We start from the raw sequence: 19,225 nt of genomic DNA, 5'->3' as shown, positions 1-19,225 counted from the left end.
TTGACCCAACTCATAGGCCAGTTAAATTTCTAGAAATATTTTTTTATCTTCTCATCTATCTATATTTACCCCTACTGCCAAATCAAAGCTTTGTGCCTACTAAAATAATCCCTTAAATGACTTTACTCTCTTCTCTTCTCCAATCTATTCCCCACCCTATAATAATAGTAATATTTTCAAAACATAATATAATAAAACATAAAATTGTTTTGTGTCACTATGCTGTTTAAAAACCTTTAATGACATCTCACTGCTTTAGGACAGAAGTAAAATTCCTTAACTTAACTTTCAAGACCCTACATGGTCTGTTCTCTACCTATATTTCCTGCTCATCTAGTGCCTGGATCTTTTGGTTTCTCTGAATTCTCTCTTCTCTCCATTCTGTCACACTGGCCTTCATTTGTTCCTTTCTTTTGCCAGCTCCTACCCAGTAGGGACATTTTTACATGCTCCTTTCACTCCCTTCTTGATCTGGTTCTTAGTCTTTAGTTCTTATTTAATTCAGCTGTTATTTTTCCTGGGGCGCCTTCTATGTGTGTTTTCATAGTGCAAAAGCCCTCTCCTTCAGAGCACTAACAGCAGTTTTCACTTTACCTTATTTGTGTAATTATCAGGTGATAGTGGATCACTTCTATTAGACTGTTTGCTCCAGGAGTGCAGGACAATCTGATTTTGCTTATTTTATTTATTTATTTTGTCAGTTAGGCAATGCTACATAATATACCACTCCCAAATTTAACCATCACATTAAAAAATGCTCAACATCATTAGTCCTCAGGGAGATGAAAACCAAGACCACAATGAGGTACCACTGCATAACTGTTAGCATGGCCATAATTTTAAAAAATGGAAAATCAGTGTTGGGAAGCATGTAGAGAAATTGGAACCTTTGTTTGTGGGAATATAAAAAGGAACTATTGCTTGTGGGAATATAAAAAGGTTCATATGTGTGGAAAACAGTTCGACATTTTCCAGCTTAACATTTTCTCAAAAGGTAAAGTGTAGAATATATATGACCTTACAATTCCACTCCTAGGCATATATCCAAAAGAACTAAAAGCAGGCACTCAAACAAGTACATGTAGGTGCATGTTCATACCAGTACTTTTCACAACCACCAAAAGGTGTAAACAGCCCAAATGTCCATCAACAGGTGAATGAATAAATTGTGGTATATATACACAATGGAGTATTATTCAGCCACATAGTGGAATGAAATACTGATATAAGCTACAATGTGAATAAACCTCAAAAACATTATGCTAAGTAAAAAAAAAAAAAAGCCAGACCAAAAAAACCTACAGTAGGTCATTTTATTCACGGGGTTATGTTCCAAGATCTCCAGAGGATGTCTGAAACCACAAATTGTTCCTAATCTTACATATAATGTTTTTTTCTATACATAATACCTACCACAAAGTTTTATATTTATTAGACACAATAAGTGAACAACAATAAATAATAAAATGAAATAATCATTACAGTATATTAACATTAAAGTTATGTGAATGTGGTCTCTTTCTTACTGTTTCAAAATATTTTATTGCATAGTGCTCACCTTTTCACCTAAAGGAAGCACTTCACTGCTTCTCATTCGCATGTCCAAATTGCCAATGTCTCTACTCTTGTGCTTTGGGGCTATATTAGGCAAAAGAAAGCTTCCTTGAACACAGCCAGTGCTGTACTGCAACAGTCATCTGATAACCTGGATGGCCAATAAGTGACTAAGGAGCAGGGAGGGTGTACAGTGTAGATACACTGGACAAAGGGAGGATTCATGTCCTAGGTGGGATGGAGTGGGACAGTGGGAGATTTCATTACACTTCTCAGTATGACATGCAATTTAAAACGTATAAATTGTTCATTTCTGGAATTTTCCATTTAATATTTTCTGACTGTGGTTGACCATGTTAACTCTACCATAAAAAGTGAAACCATGGGTTAGGGGAGACTACTGTATATTGCATAATGTCATTTACATGAAATAACCAAAGCAGGTATATCCACAGGAACAGATGTAGATCAGTTCTCGACAGGGGCCACAAAAGGGAAAAATGAGGGAGAAATTGTTTAATGGCTACAGGGTTTCCTTTTGAAGTGACAAAAATGTTTTGGTACTAGATAGAGGTGGTAGTTGCACAATATTGTGAATATTGTAAATATTACTACATTATTCACTTCAAATGGTTACTTTATGTTATGTAATTTTCACCCCAATAGATTCTTTTTATTTTTAATTGCACTTTACATTCAATATTATTTTGCTCTAGTTTCAGGTGTACAGGATAGTGATTAGATAATCATATACTTTACAAAGTATTCCCCCAGGATTTGCAGTACCCACCTGGCATTATAAGTAGTTATTACAATATTAATGACTGTATTTCCTATGCTATACTTTACATTCCTGTTACTGTTTTGTAACTACCAATTTGTCCTTTAATAAACTATTTTTAAAAACATTAATCATGTATTATTTCACAGAATCTTGCATGGTTGGCTAGTCTCAGTTTTGTTGACCTGGGTGAGGATCATTAATCTCAGATGGGCTCATTCATGTGTCTTCAGTTAGCTGTGGGGTCACTTAGGGTTTCATGATCTGGAATGACTTGGGCTTGGATGACTTGGCTCTGCTCCATGTGGTCTCTCATGCTCCATCAGGCCTAGTCCAGGTTTATTCTCAAGGCAGAGTGAGGAGTGAAGAGAGCAAGACATCTTGGGATGTAAGCTTGGAATTGGCACGCTCATTTTCTCTGCATTCAGTTAGTCACAGCAAATGTCAAGCCCAGGTCAGCTTCAAGAGGTGGGGAAATAAACTTTATTCCTTTGTGGGAAAGTTAAAAAGTCATATTACAAAGGCCCTTTATAAGAGAGGAGTGGAACATTTGGGTTATTTTGTGACTGATCAACCTTAGTTTTTATCCTCTTGCCTGTCATGTGGTGAGAACTCAACAAATATTTGTTCAATTAATAAAAGTCATTGATCTTTGGCCAAAAGATCTCAATTTAACATTTAAGATTATGAGCTCTCATGGACTAAAAGGGAAAGAAAAGTAGGATTCTTGGAGGTATTTGAGGCTGTGGGGGTTCAGAAAGAGTCACCCCAAGATGTGCCTCAGTGGTAAGGTGGACTGTTTTGAGCTAAAAGCAACTGAGACCCTGTGAGTTAAAGAGAAACTTCTGTCCCCCACCCTTCCTTAAATATCCAGAGGAATTTAAATGAGGGGTCTTGCCCATAATAAAGATTAACACAGAGATAACTTTTTTCTTTTTTTAACCTATCTATAGCCCAGCAAACTTTTATTTACTAAACATTAACTGTTATTATTCTGCAATGACCCTTCGAAGCCCCGAGTCACCTCACCTATCCTTAGCTCAGAATGGTATCTATACCCACCTTCCCTTTCTGTTTTTGAACCTCTCATCTATTTGGGGTCTCTGAGTCTCTCATGAATGCAGGGTTCTCATGTGCATGTGTGTATTAAATTTGGTCATTTTCTCTTGTTAATCAGTCTAACATCTATTTGATTATTAGAGTAGCTGAAAGAACCTGGAGGGCGGAGAAAATTTTCCTGCATTTTCAGATGATTCTAATTTTTGCAATTACAACTCAGAAGCCCTTCCACCACCTTGTAAGGAGGACCAAAAAACGTTCATCATCCTCTGGCCAGCTCCCTTCTTATACTTCTGTTTTGGTCAGTGTTTAGTAGTTAAGCCAGTGGTATGCTGGTAAACTGATCTCCTAATTAAAAAAAAAAAAAAAAAGCCTGGTTTGTGGTATTTGCTGATTTCCATGGTGTAAAATCTTCCACCACAGCCAGTTTCAAGCTACCAGCTAAAGTCACTGAATTCAGAGCTGGGAAAGATGCACATATCTGGGTCCTGCTCCTGAGAGGCGGTGGGAACCCACTCCATTGGTATGCCCCTGTTGCTTAGGGCTCAGCAGCACCTTGCCCGCCTTACCCCCTGTTCTTCCAGAACCATCCGAGTCAGTGATCTACTCCAGTTTATTGCCCTGCCTATTATTTTTTTTCTTTCATTTATTCTCTCAACAGATGATCACTGAATACTTAATACATACTATTGTGTTAGGCTCTGGGGATAACTCGATGAACAATCAAACAATAGTCTGTACCTTTCCAGAGCTCCTGTCCTCCCAGGTCCTTCTAAGGAAATTCTATGTCCCTAATGTTTTGCTCAGTGATGCCCTGAGGGGGTGGGTGTTAGTGTGCAGCACCTTGGCCTCAGGGAAAACACCTCCAATTGTTTTTTAGTTCATTAATAGGATGAATATGTTGTTACACAATTATCATTTGCCATTGTCTTTCTGGTTTACTTCTTTCTGAGTTAGAACCAAATGTTCAATTATAGCTCAACTATATAATTCAATTTTGATGGCATTGCTTCATCACAATCTGAAAACTAAGGGGTTATTTTAGAATCAAACAGAACCAAAATAAATCAGAATGCATTTAGTGGTTACTGCATCACATAATATTCAACATAATGTAATCAATACATAGCACTCTGTATCAATAAACCATTTAGATTCTCTCACATGTGGACGAGAAACAGGGCACCATTCCCAGAAGTTCTTCCTTTCCACTTGTTAATGCTTTATACCTTTTGGGAAGCAAATAATCATTTCAACTCAAATATCAAGGCTTGTGTTATTTTTTTTCTTTCCTTTTTTATTCAGGTGTACATAGTTTCCCTGGGTATACTATTACCCATGGGCATATGTTTTTCATTATACTAAGTTATTGACACACAGTCTATTATTTTTATTCCAAGAATGGGGGGTTGGGTTGGTGGGGGTAATCAATATATAAAACATAACAGCTGTTGTAAAATATGTCCATATTTTTAGATAACTGACTGAAATTTCTAATACAAATTATGCTTCAGTGAACAATAGAAAAATTTGTGATTTATTTACTATATCTAGAACCCAAACATAATATTTAATAAAGTATCATGTATAGCACTATGGCTTTAATATTAATTACCCTTGGAAAAGCCACAGCAAAGCAACTGTTGGGTGGGACACAACAGCCGGAAGGCATATTTTCAGAATACAAAGTGCCTGGTTACCCTTGATGCACGTAGGGAGAAGAATTTGAGAAACAGTAACTCAATCCAGGAACAGAACGCATTTCCCTCACCAGCCAAGGTCACAAAGCCAGGAGTCTTCCTAGGAAAGTGTCTACTGCTGGGGCAATTTGGTTTAACAAACTGCTAATTCCTCATACAAAATACCTTGCCTTCCTGCCAATTTTTATGAGCATATAAAAAAAATTTTTTTTAAGCAAAAAAAAAAGCCATGCAACAATGACTTTGGGCACTAATGCCATTGTGAGCTATGAATGATGGACTTCAATGAAATCTTATGAAGAGTCCCCCAGGGACACAGAGTAGAAAGATCTGTGTTTTGCTAAATTCTATGAGAACTAGTACGTGTCTACAAACCACACTGGTGGCCTGCCTCTCCAATGGGAGGAGGCTTATGAAGAACTGATTGAATGTTTCTATTTGACTTAAAATTGAGGGTTGGAAGTCTTGACATTAAGTTCTAATGTCATAATTAATTCCTCTTTGTTTTATGTTCCTATAACACAGGACTCCACTTTCAGTGGAGTGTATCCTTCATCCAACCTGAACTGAGAGTCCCCTCAAGGGTGGAGACCACCCTGTTTCCTTAACTTCTCTCTGTATTTGATACGTACAGATCAGTTGTAATGAGAGGGAATTAAGTTATCTCACAGACTTTGCATTTCTACAGCTGATAACACATTTTCTGTTCAATTAATGGGGCCTTTGGTGGATCTACTGTTTTGGCCACCACTGGTATGCTAGTGACTCTTGGGTCTCTCTGTATGGAAATAATCATGTCTTATATATTTGACAGAGTTTTATATAACATCAAATATAAGAACATGTAGAATTCTGAAGATTTGGGAAAGAACTTTGACCACTAGTAGTCCTACTAGGGGGCAGCTGGTGATCCCAGCGGCCAAGATGTTTCAAAGCCTAAAGTTAGTTCTGCAAAGAGTGTAACTTTTTAAATTTCCCAGTGACTGAACAGGAATGTCTCTCTTAAGTCTCCATTCTATCCAGTGACAGAAAAACTAACCTAGTCAATTCCAGACTTCTTTGTCATTTCAGGTGTTAAATTCAGCATTTCAGTCAAATTCGTCTCTCTGGTGGCCGCTCTAAGGCCATGCATGCTTACATAGTATTAGGGCATCTGGGAAGTGTCTGGTCCTGGAGAATGTGCTGCGTTGGCACCCATTGTGACACACAGTCCTGCCAGGTTCCTGGGCACAGCTGCTTGTCACATTGGTACCTACCATGATGTCCAGGTCCCCATTTATCCCAAATCATCACTTGGGCCAGAAATTCTCAAACTTTTAGTTTTCAAAAGTCATTTACACTCTTAAAAATTACTGCAACACTTACCCTGACTGGTTGGCTCAGCATTAGATTGTTGGCCTGGCATGTGAAAGTCCTGGGTTTGATCCCCAGTCAGGGCACACAGGAGAAGCAACCATCTGCTTCTCCACCCTTCCCCTTCTCCTTCCTCTCTATCTCTCTCTTCCCCTCTCACAGCCAAGGCTCTATTGGAGCAGGGTTGGCCCGGGCACTGAGGATGGCTTCATGACCTCTGCCTCAGGCACTAGAATGGCTCCAGCTGAAGCAGAGCAATGCCCCAGATAGGCAGAGCATCGCCCCCTGGTGGGGATGCTGGGGTGGATCCTGTTAGGGCACATGTGGGAGTCTGTCTGCCTCCCTGCTTCTAACTTCAGAACATTACAAAAAAAATTACTGCAACATCAACAATTTTGTTTTTGAGAATTATATTTATCGATATTTATCATATTGGTAATTAAAACAGAGTATTTTGAAATATTTATATATTCATTCAAAAATAAGTTATTACATGTTAACAAAAAACATTGCTTATGAAAATAACTCTATTTTGCAAAATAAAAAATTAGTGCAAAGAGTAGCTTAAGAAACATGTCTGCAAATCTTTTTAATATCTGGTTTAATAGAAGACAGGTGGATCCTCATCTAGTTCTGCTTCCAATCTGCTGTGATATGCTGTTTTGGTTGAGTCATATAAAGACAATCTGGCCTCATGAAGATATATAATTGGTAAAGAGAAGTATTTAATAGCTTTTTCAGGTAATTGTCCATATTCTTCTTTAATACTAGACCAAAATTTAACAAATGGTAGTTTCTTAAAGGTTAGTTGAAATGTGGAATCCGAAACCCCAGCAATAACTTTTTCAGATTCTGTCACATTAAAATCCATGGTCTATTTTGTACTTTGAATGGATCTTCTATGTATGCATGGTTCATAACATCATGCATTGATCTGATTCACTGAGTAATGCTTATCTTCTAAATGTTGACACATTTCAATATACAATATAAAGAACTCAATTCATTAATATCATCACCAATTCCATAAGAAAAAATCTTTAATTGCTAAGTAGCTGTCAGGCTCACAGTGGTGGATACAAGTTATCCAAAATCCTTATTTTTATTTAAAAGCTTGAAATATATCATGAGCAAAAAATTCTGTCAACTGTTTCTTTTGTTGTTGTTGTAATTGCTTGTTTTTATTTTTATTGAATTTATTCTGGTGATATTGGTTAAAAAATTGTTGTTTTATTTTAAGTACCATGTACACTTGGTTCATTATTTTTGTGACAGAGAGAAAGAGACAGACAGACATATAGGGACAGACAGACAGGAAGGGAGAGAGATGAGAAGCATCAATTCTTCATTGCAGCACCTTAGTTGTTTATTGATTTTTTTCTTATATGTACCTTGATTGGGGGGGCTCCAGCAGAGCAAGTGACCCCTTGCTTAAGTCAGCAACCTTGGACTCAAGCCAGCAACCTTGAGCTTTAAGCTAGTGACCTTTGGGTTCAAGCTAGCAACCATGAAGTCATGTCTATGATCCCTTGCTCAAGCCAGCAACCCTGAGCTCAAGCCAATGAGCCCATGCTCAAGCTTGTGACCTTAGGATTTTGAACCTGGGTCCTCTGAGTCCCAATCCAATGCGCTATTCACTGTGCCACCGCCTTGTCAGGCCTCATTTGGTTCATTTATTAAAGAAAATACTTAAGCCTCTCAATAATCATAACTTGTCTTTGAGTTTCCTGGGAATAACAATGATGTTCCAAGACAAAGCAACTAGTTCAACTTGCATTATGATGTTCCTTGACACAACCATAGTACTTTAAAATGCAGCAGAAGGGCTTGATGCACTTTCCATTTCATCACATGGAATATTAAAAATATTTATACTCAAGGGACTAAATTCAATAATATTAATAACTTGTACTGTCTTATCAGGGACATTCTTAAGTGAAAGGAGCATTTTAAAATATTAAGTGTGTGATGATGTTGGATACAAAGACAACTAGTACAGTGTGGTCCCGCCACCTTGATTCATGTGTAGGCGCCAGTGTTTTAGCTCACTAAGGCTTTTGCACCATCAGTGCAAATGTCAATATAATGAAAAAGGAAAACAATATCTTAGTATTAAGAAAAAAGTTTTAACCTCCAAAATGCTCTGAAGACATCTCAGTGACCCCCAGAAGTATGTGGACCACACTTTAGTAGCTTTAATAGACACACAGCACTCTCTTCATTTTAACTATGAAACTCCATAGTCTTTCCAGCCTCACTGAGCTATGTTCCAACAGTTGACCTCAGAGAAAAGCATGAATTTGTTTCCCTGTGTTTTGAAGGGGGCACTAGGAATCTGTGAGGCTGCCACAGACCCCTTGTGGCTAAATCTCTACCCCTTTGTTGCTACTGTAGGGCAGGAATACTGTGAAGGTCGCTCTTTAAAAGGCAGTTCTATCAACTCTCAGAACCCTAGTTTTGTGTATAAGCAGGTTGCTTTTTTTTTTCTTATCAGTTTTAAAAAATTGCTGATCATAAGATACCCTCTCAAGACACTCATCAATATTCTAATATTGAATCTAAATCTGTCTCTTATTATATTTATCCATTGGTATGAATCCTATCTTTAGGACTTACAAAGAACATCTTTATTCCTTTCTACACATAAATCCTTTTAATTGTTTCACCAAAACCTCTTTGTCATTTCTAGTCTCCAAAAATGGTATAATGGGAATGAAATAGACTGGGTGTAAGTTTTTGTACTGCCGCTTATGAAGTGTGACCTTAAGGAAGTCTCTTCTTTCTTTCATTTTAGGTTCAACATCAAAGTGGGTATAATAATTCCTATTTCATAATATTTAATCCGAAATCAGGTTAAGTAATCAAATACAGTACCAGGTACACAGAAGGCCTACCATCAATGCTATTTCTTTCTTTTGGGGGAAAATGGCATAATTGTTCATAATTTCTCTTATAATGTAAGTGTATTTTAAAAATGTAATAATAATAAGTTTTTATTAGTCACAGTGACACTAGGATATCAGTAATTTTTTTAAGAGTCATTGCCATGCTTCTAGTTTTATTTTTAAAGTCCATAAATTTGATTCTAAGAACTTCCAGTTGTAGCTGAACAGTTGTGATGTCTACAACAATAACTGTCAACTTGGGTCTCTTTTATCTCTTTTTGGTTGAGAAAATAAAGAGTTATAGAAGTAAATGTCCAGGGGCCTGAGATTGAAAACTTTATATTTACTTATATATTCAGGGTCTCCATAAGCAAAAGCAGAACGAGGATGGATACCTCATGATTCAGAGAGAGAATTAAAGCTAAGGAGCATATGTGAAGGAAATCCCTCATTGTGCCATCAAAAGAATTAAGTGAACTCAGTGGCGTTCTAATTTTCTAACAATCAATGGACTAGTGATACGAAAGCTGGGATTACAAAGGTATAGAACAATGATCTAATAGCTAAGCTCTTATAAACTAGAAGTTTATAAAAACAAAGTTGAGAGATATGGAAATGTATTACTCCAGGACAGGGGTCAGGAACCTTTTTGGCTGAGAGAGCCATGAACGCCACATATTTTAAAATGTAATTTCATGAGAGCCATACAATGACCCATGTATGTTATGCATTATCCAATAAAAATTTGGTGTTGTCCCAGAGGACAGCTTTGATTGGCTCCAGCCACCCACAACCATGAACATGAGTGGTAGGAAATGAATGGATTGTAATACATGAGAATGTTTTATATTTTTAACGTTATTATTTTTTTTATTAAAGATTTGTCTGCGAGCCAGATGCAGCCATCAAAAGGGCCACATCTGGCTTGCAAGCCATAGGTTCCCAACCCCTGCTTCAGGATATCATTGGTGTCTTAGCAGATGTGAAGATCATCAATGTCTCCCGGGGCCAGTCATAGGGTGGTGATTGGCGAAGGCCTCTTTCAGCTTTATGAATTCCAGGATGCCTCATTGATTTGGAATTATGGTTTTGAAGAATAAGCTGTTTCATGGAAATATATACAATATTTCAGATAATTAGATTATACCCCTCTTAGAAGTACAAGTATTTTTTTTTTTAATTTTCAAATAGTGGTTTAGAAATCAAGGTTCATGAATCAGATCTAGGAAGTTTCTTTTTTTTTTTTTTTGTACTTTTCTGAAGCTGGAAACGGGGAGAGACAGTCAGACAGACTCCTGCATGCGCCCGACGGGGATCCACCTGGCACGCCCACCAGGGGCGACGCTCTGCCCACCAGGGGGCGATGCTCTGCCCCTCTGGGGCATCGCTCTGCCGCGACCAGAGCCACTCTAGCGCCTGGGGCGGAAGCCAAGGAGCCATCCCCAGCGCCCAGGCCATCTTTGCTCCAATGGAGCCTTGGCTGCGGGAGTGGAAGAGAGAGACAGAGAGGAAGGAGGGGGTGGGGGTGGAGAAGCAAATGGGCGCTTCTCCTATGTGCCCTGGCTGGGAATCGAACCCGGGTCCCCCGCACACCAGGCCGACGCCTACCGCTGAGCCAACCGGCCAGGGCCAGAAGTTTCTGAATTAAAATTAAATAGGGAAATTTATGGGGTTTTTCTCACATATTCTTTTCCTGATCAGAGAATCCATGATTTTTACAAATATTTTCAAAATGGCTTGACCAGGAGGTAGTGCAGTGGATAGAGCATTGGCCTGAGATGTTAAGGACCCACGTTTGACACCTTGAAGTTGCCAGCTTGAGTGCGGGCTCATCTGGCTTGACACAGGGTCGCTGACTTGAACATGGGATCATAGACATGACCCCATGATCGTTGACTTGAGACCAAAGGTTGCTGGCTTGAAGCCCAAGGTTGCTGGCTTGAGCCCAAGGTTGCTGATTTGAGCAAGGGGTCACTAGCTCAGCTGGAGCCCCCTAGTCAAGGCACATATGAGAAAGCAATCAATGAACAACTAAGGTGATGCAACAAAGAATTGATGCTTCTCATCTCTCTTCCTTCCCATCATTCTATCCCCATCTGTTTCTCTCCCTCTCAAAACAAAAACAGCCTGACCAGGCAGTGGCGCAGTGGTTAGAGCATTGGACTGGGATGCGGAGGACCCAGGTTTGAGACCTTGAGGTTGCCAGTTTGAGGCTCATCTGGTTTGAGCAAAAGCTCACCAGCTTGGACCCCAGGTTGCTGGCTTGAGCAAGGGGTTACTCAGTCTGCTGAAGGCCTACGGTCAAGGCACATATGAGAAAGCAATCAATGAACAACTAAGGTGTCTCAATGAAAAACTAATGATTGATGCTTCTCATTTCTCTGTTCCTGTCTGTCTGTCCCTATCTATCCCTCTCTCTGACTCTCACTGTCTCTGTAAAAAAACAAAACAAAACAAAGAAAACCCCAAATATTTTCAAAATGGACCATAATCCAAAAAACTTTAAGAACTACTGTTTTAAGCAATTCTTGAAGCAACTTTAAAAATTGAACATTAAGTTTCTTATTGTATTTGCTACTTATTGGGAAAACATACACTGAGGGACATTATCTTCCTATTAATTTATCCTATATTCCTATATAGTTTTGAAATATATAGTTTGTTGCTTTTTTAGGTTATTTCTATATCTTCCTTCCCTGATATAGTTACCTCTTGACTTAGTAACAGCAAGTTTGCTTCTAGCAATTTTTTTTTCCTACTGTAAAGTGGCTGGGAAATCAGATAATAGCATTTGTTTGTATTAGTCAACTATACCACAATTATTCTGCATAACAAACCAACCCACAGCTAAGGGGCATACAATAATGAGCACTTATTTTCTTTGTCTGCTTGTTAGCTGGAGTTTTGCTAAACAAGATGAGTTTAGTTGGACTTGGCTCAAAACTGAGGATTGGATACAGGACTGCCCTAATATGTTTATTTAAGCCAAGAATTATTAATAGTAGAACAAGAGGAGTGAGCAGAGACACATGATGCCTCTTAAGACCTAGGCTTAGACCTATACTATTCCTACTTCCACTCACCTTCCTTGGCAAATCATATGATCAGGCTCAACAGCGGAAAAGGAAAGTAAGTATATTTCTCTCAAAAAGAGCAGATGAGTATTTGCTGAACAATTTCTTAATTAGTCTCAATTGTTTCTTCTTATAAGCAAATTCAGATAAAAAAAAAAGGCAGATTCAGCATTCTGGTAAAGTTCAAAAATTTCTAGATGCAAGGACTTGTTGTTGTTCATCTTAAGAGTGTAGGTAATAAAACAAAAAATCCAAAACCAAAATTTTTTAAAAATCAATTTAATAACTAAAGCAAAAATACTGCCAATATTTCCCCAGCCGTGAAATTTCAACTGCAATTCTGGATCACAGTTTATGGATGTTGTTGGAGTGGCTTTTCTGAGCTCCTATGGTATAATAATCCCAGAAGGGGCAGTTTGTTTGCTGTTTCCCAAAATACCATCTGCTCTGAGCAGTGTCTATCTGAAGTTCCCTTCTCTTTCATTATAACAACATCTTTGTGTAATGAGGGAAATTTCACCTTCATAAGTTATTCATGGCTGGGGAGAAGGGTCCACACTCCAGGATGCCACTGCAGAGAGCCATTACAGGTCCTTCTCTGTTCCTCAGGAACAGCTCTCATTCATTCTTCCCAAGGATCAATGAGAGTCACTTTCCTTAATTTAGAACATCTGAATAGACTGAGTGGAGAAATGCTGACATTTGTATGTACTTCTCGGCTTTTTTTATTCTTTCTTGATGTAATTTTCTCCCTTGAAACAGAGATAACATGGTCCATGCCCCTAAGATTTAATAAACAAGCAGCCGAAGGCAGGATGTGGAACAACCTTGATGAGACAAACAGAACTTGGCTTCAATCAGTCCAAGCTTGAATTCTGATATCTATCAATGAGCTGTGTGCCTTTGGGAAAGTGACCCAACAACTCTCAGCCAAGTTTCATTACTCTAAAAAGAGTATGCTAATATGTGTCTCACGCATTGTGAATTTCACACAATTTAGCCTTCAGGTACCTACAAATTCATTAGTGTACACGAATAGGAGCAATGAAAAGAACTTTGATTCTAGAGAGCTTAAAATCCAATGACCAGCACCCTTTGATTCTGATCTTGGAAAGCGTTTGTACCAAATTAGATAGCAGAAGAGCAGAGAGGAGTGAGTTCCAAACACCCAGATGTTATAACAATTATTCACTGGCACTGATTTTTCACCTTTCAATCTACAAGTTTCTAAAAGTATAATTCACACAACATTACTTCTTATACAAATGTTAGATTGATTGGAGGGGTGAGGGATGGAGAAATAAAATAATAAAGAAGGACAAATCTGCTACTGTTTCTAACTTTATAAGTACCAGCTTTTAACTGAGAGACTATATTTAACTTTCTCATGAAAACTGTTTCACTTCTGAACAATAATGTAGAAATAACTATAAAGAAAACACTAACTGTATTCTTGTTTAATACTGAAAAATCACTTTTATCTAAAATAGATGATTCTGTAATAATGACAGTAAGAACTACTTCTAAGGCTTACCGTGTAAGGCATTATGCAAAGTGATTTATCTGAATTATCACACAGCTGCATGAGGACAAACACTAGCCTTCAATTGAAAATAGAGGCAATGAACATTGAAGTATTTAAAATCCTGATATTGCCATCTTCTCTAAGTGGAAAGTGTTTACTTTGTGTAGTTATCCTGCAAGAAGAAGAAGGAGGAAGAGGAAGAGGAGGAGGAGGAGGAGCAGGAGGAGGAGGAGGAAGAAGAAGAAGGAGGAGGAGGAGGAGGAGGAGGAGGAGGAGGAGGAGAAGGAGAAGAAGAAGGAGAAGAAGATAACCTAATGAAATAAGTTCACTGTGGAAACAACAAATAAAGGGCACAGCAATCATCAGCTTTCACTTAATTCTATGAAGATATTTTTATTGGTTTAGGAGAGAATATGTTTTGTCTGTATATTTAAAAATCAGAGACATCTTGAATTATTAAAGAAAACCTCACAGAACAATGAAATGTACCAAAAATAGGCTGGGGAAGTTGAAAGGAAAGCAATATCTGATTGATGGTTAAATTACACAATACTGTCACATCCTAACCAACTGAAGGACATTTCTCCTTCGTTTCAAGTAGCCTCTGCAGTATTTGCAATCAATTTGTAGGTTGAATGTGTAGCTGAAAATTTTCACTAGGGGGCAGCCTCTCACTGAAATGAGAGAGGATTCCTTCGGCATCATCTTATTTCAATAAGAAACTGGCCCAGGGAGGCACACGTTCACGGCACAGCTTCTAAATGAAAATTTATGCGTCTATAAAGTGTTGAATCAGCAAAGTCACTCAGTGGTGAGTAAATGAAGGAAAAAGTCTTGCATAACATTAAAAGCTCAGCATAAATAAATGGTTAGCCATATGAATATTGTGTGCTCTAAACACAAAACCTTTCAGGGTGTGCTGAGCATGGGAACATGGCTACTGTGAGATTTTTAAGAGTCACAGTTTATCCTCTTTTATAGACACACACACACACACACTGAATTAAAAGCCAGTGTGAAAGTAAACATTTTATAATAGAGAAGGAATTGAAACAAGTAGAAATGGATTAATTCCTTCGGCTTTTAAACCCTGAGTTTTAGCTGAGTAGAATGCTATGGCCAGGCTGTTTGTCTGCTGCTTCCTGACTTTTGTTTGACCCTATATATCCACCTATTGTTTTTCCTCTTTGCCACTCTTTCTCTTGCGTTTTATATTCCTCAAGTGATCTCACCTAACAAAATCAACAGCCCCAGCCTGAAGAGAGTCATAACTGTGTTTTTTTAACCGGGCTCTGAATGGCCTCAGAACATTACACAGAGGCAATACTGGAAATGTGATACTGCCCAGCTCTCCTGCAAGCGGCAGGCTGTCAGGTTCTATTGTGTCTGTGATTGTAAAAGGCATCTGAGAGCTCGCACATCCCTGAGCAATCGGTGTGACCTTGTGTGGTCTCAGAGCTGACACAGAGCCTGGGTGGCCTGGCAAAACTGTCACTGAGGACCCAGGTGCAGCACAAGATGGTCATGGGGATGCTTGTGGAAACTTGGGGGCCATTCCCAGAAACTTGTGATACAAATGGAGCTTTAAACCAGGAAAGAAAAAAATCCATTATTCCAGAGGTGGGCATCTACAGAAACTAAGGCCCAAAGAAATCTCTGATTTTTTAATTAGAGGCTAGAACTTGTAGCAGTAGAAAGCCTGGCTGGGTGTGGGCTCTCTAGCCAGGTTGGAGTTTGAATCCTATTTCCGTCTACTGCTGGCTGGATGACCGAAAAGTTGCTTAACTTCTTTGTGCCTCAGTTTCCCCTAATATAAAACAAGTGCTTCCAATAGTATCTGGCACATAATGAGTTCAATGGAAGTTATCTTTAATTGTTATTATTGTTACTAAGGATGCAGAGATGAGGGTAGATGACTTCATGAAAAGTCTCAGTTTCTTCATCTGTAAAATGGGGATAATAGTATCACCGACTTTATAGAGTTGTAAGATTTAAATGAGCTACTGTATGTGAAGTGCTTAGAACAGTAGTTGACAAATATGTGCGCAATAAATTATTGTATTGTTATTAGAAACCTAGATAGGGATAATGCTACTGTCTACTCCAAAGAGCTAAAGGGTTGTTGTGAGGAAGGAAACTGTGTTCACTGTATTATAATCACCCAGGATGTTCAATAAATGTTGATTCATTTTATTATATACTTAGGTTGAAGATTCCGTTGCTAAGTTTGCATAATATCCACGTGTGTATTAACTTTAGGGGAAAACGAATTTCAGCAGTAGGAACCTAGAGTTTTTATATAATCAGTCCTATAAAGCAATGGTTTAACTATTTTATGTTCTGGGACCTCCTTGATAATTTGAAGATAACTATGGATTCTTACCCCAGAGAAAAGCATAGATCTGTCCACCATTTTACACCTATGTCCATAGGACCTTTATGCATGTCTTGAACCCATCTAGGGATTCTGTAGAAATCCATCGGCCTGGCAGCTAAGAATTCCTGGAATATAGGAAAGAAAATAACTGAAAAAAGATGAAGCTTAATATAGAGTTCATTGACAAGAATAAGGTTAGGAAGATGCCAAAAAACTGAGCAAAGGCTCTTAATCAGTGGTTTTCAAACTGCTGGTTGTAGAGGCATAATAATAACCAGGGACACGTATTAAAATTAAGATTCTTGAACTATTCCACCAGACAGTTTAGTTTAGTGGGTACAGCCCATAAAACTGAATTGTGACATGTATCCAGTTGATTTTGATGTGGGAGGCCCTTACAGCACGTGCTTTGGAAACTACTTAGCTTTGATAGGCTTTTGATCAGGTCTTGAAAGACATTGGGTTCTAAGAAAAATAGTATTATTTAAAAGATAAAATTATGTCTTTCTTAAAGCTTAATACACCATTTACCTAAACTAAGCATCACAGCCAATGTGAAAAGGAGGGGTAAAAATGCTGCTCTCTAGAGGAGGTGGAGGGCTGGGTTTTGCCTGAGAGATACAAGTTACATTAATTACCAAATGATTAGATGCCTGGAGGCATTTTGATGGTCTCAATCCCATTCTTGTTATTAACAAGGTTGTCTACCTTAGCTCCAATGGAGTCAACCTGTACTGTATCATTATGAACCTGAAGGTATGAACTTACTTATTCTTCCCAACCGTATTATCTGATTATGGTTGCTTTTTTTTCCCCATCAGATGGCAAACCTGAGATCAGAAGCCTATTTGATTATTTATCTGAATTCTTCCACACGTATACCCGGTAGAGCTCAGTAGATACAGATTTATGGGCTCAATAACTGCGTAATTCACTTATAATATGATTGAAAGACAATAATATGGACCCTAGTGGTCTTCCTGACTGTAATTAACATACTTCAAGACTTGGCAATGTGGAAGGGCTTCATGGTAAAGTAAGTTCAAATTCATTTTGATCACGCTCTTCTCCTAGATAACAATACCAAGGATGAAAATAAACTCCTTTATGCTGCATTCATGTGTGGCCATTCTAATAGCATTGGAAAACTTACCCTTTTTGTGGACCTAGTTTTGGTGGGCTCACTTTGTCTGGGGTGCTCCTGACTTCTTAGATGTTCCCAAGGGCAGGGGTGATTCTATGCCCTCCTTCCTCTTGTTATACTAACGGCATTGTTAATTACCAACTCTAGATAGAGCAAAGGCTGAGTAAGTATTATCTTCTGATCTTTTGAGACAGGTGGAGGACAATAGCCACCATGGTTGCTACAGAAACCCAGAGAGTGCCCGCTGACTCAAAGCCATCAGCCTCCAAAAACCAGGTTTGCACTGGCCCAGAACTGAGAACAGCTATCCACATCAATAACACCATTGTTTGTGGCTCTGAACACAATTGATGCTGTAGATATTATTTATCTTTCAAACATTTTTTTTGGTTTCTTTTTTTAGAGTCACTCTGAAATGAGCCCTTTTCTTTGTCACTCAGATTCTTCCTTACCTGGTGTCCTTTTGTGATGGAGGGGTACTTGTAAAATATTCTTTTTATTTTATTTTTTTATTTTTCTGAAGTGAGAAGCAGGGAGGCAGAGAGACAGACCCCACATGCGCCTGACCGGGATCCACCTGTCAAGCCCACTAGGGGGTGATGCTCTGCCCATTTAGGGCATTGCTCTGTTGCAACATGAGCCATTCTAGCACCTGAGGCAGAGGCCATGGAGCCATCCTCAGGGCCCAGGCCAACTTTGCTCCAATGGAGCCTTGGCTGCATGAGGGGAAGAGAGAGAGAGATAGAGAGGAAGGAGAGGGGGAAGAGTGGAGAAGCAGATGGGCGCTTCTCCTGTGTGCCCTGGCTGGGAATCGAACCCAGAACTTCCATACTCCAGGCCAATGCTCTACCACTGAGCCAACCAGCCAGGGCCTGTAGGAATATTCTTGAGGTACACGGAGCACACACTACCGAGGCCCACACCTGGGAGAATGACTCCCAGGCTCCTCTGCTCACTTATTTTAAATTCAATTTATTTGAACTAAAAAACATTCACCCATTTTTATTCAAACTATTATTTTAATACAATAAGAAGGACATTTGTACAAAAAGAATTGTCAAGAATATTAGGACTGGACCATGTTCAGAATTCTAACTTCTGAATTTCAAATTAAATTCTTCCCTCTTACCTGAAATGAAAAATAGCCTGGGGATAGTTTATTTTTTATTTTTCCTCTTCTACAATACTTTAATTGAATTTATTGGGGTGACATTAGTTAATAAAATTATATAAAAACATTCTTTTGCTGGTGGCTATTTTTAAAATGTGCTTTAAAAAATGTGGAGTCTTAGGACTGTTGCATAGAAATAAAGGCAAGCAGAAAGGCACAGAAACATAAGCAGTGTTTTAGGCAGATTATGGTAACACAAGGAAAGCTTAAAAATGAGCATTGGTGTTACCTGGCAGTGCACATCCTGTGTTTCATTAAACTGCAAACATCTGAAAAACAAATTTTTGTTGTTCATTACTTTCAACTCCCAGAAGAATCTGCTTTTCTAAAGAAAGATTCTTAGAAGTGTGACTTACATATGACAGATAGCATCATCCTCATGGCCGTGGGAACCGCTGTGAACACTTGGCAACTGGAAAGGGAGGGATGGGAGGGCGCAAGTAACGAGGACACTCAAGTCATTTTGAAAAATGAGCAGAGATCAGGTGAGCTAGTTTTACTGCTGAGAATTAAAGAATCTTGCTGAAAATGTGGTTCTGCATCACTAATAATCTCAAGGGAATCCAAAGTGTTTTTAAACAAAAGTAAAATCTCACACAAAT

The 19,225-nt window shown here is 38.6% G+C and overlaps 1 long non-coding RNA gene across 2 annotated transcripts in view; it reads left to right on the top strand.

Annotated features, from left to right (window-relative positions):
- The window catches only part of LOC136378774 (uncharacterized), a 162,267-nt gene that overhangs the window by 2,968 nt on the left and 140,074 nt on the right, over positions 1-19,225 (top strand). The window contains exon 2 of one of the 2 annotated variants that reach the window (XR_010746635.1): positions 17,647-17,728. The exons of the other annotated variant lie outside the window; for it this stretch is intronic. This is a non-coding gene — a long non-coding RNA (uncharacterized lncRNA). The remainder of the gene's footprint in view (positions 1-17,646; positions 17,729-19,225) is intronic. 2 annotated transcript variants of the gene reach the window in all.

The sequence above is a fragment of the Saccopteryx leptura genome, chromosome 7 (assembly GCF_036850995.1).
Source record: "Saccopteryx leptura isolate mSacLep1 chromosome 7, mSacLep1_pri_phased_curated, whole genome shotgun sequence".
Classification (NCBI taxonomy): domain Eukaryota; kingdom Metazoa; phylum Chordata; class Mammalia; order Chiroptera; family Emballonuridae; genus Saccopteryx; species Saccopteryx leptura.
Note: the sequence above shows the minus strand (reverse complement) of the source record. Positions and strands in the feature narration are given on the sequence as shown.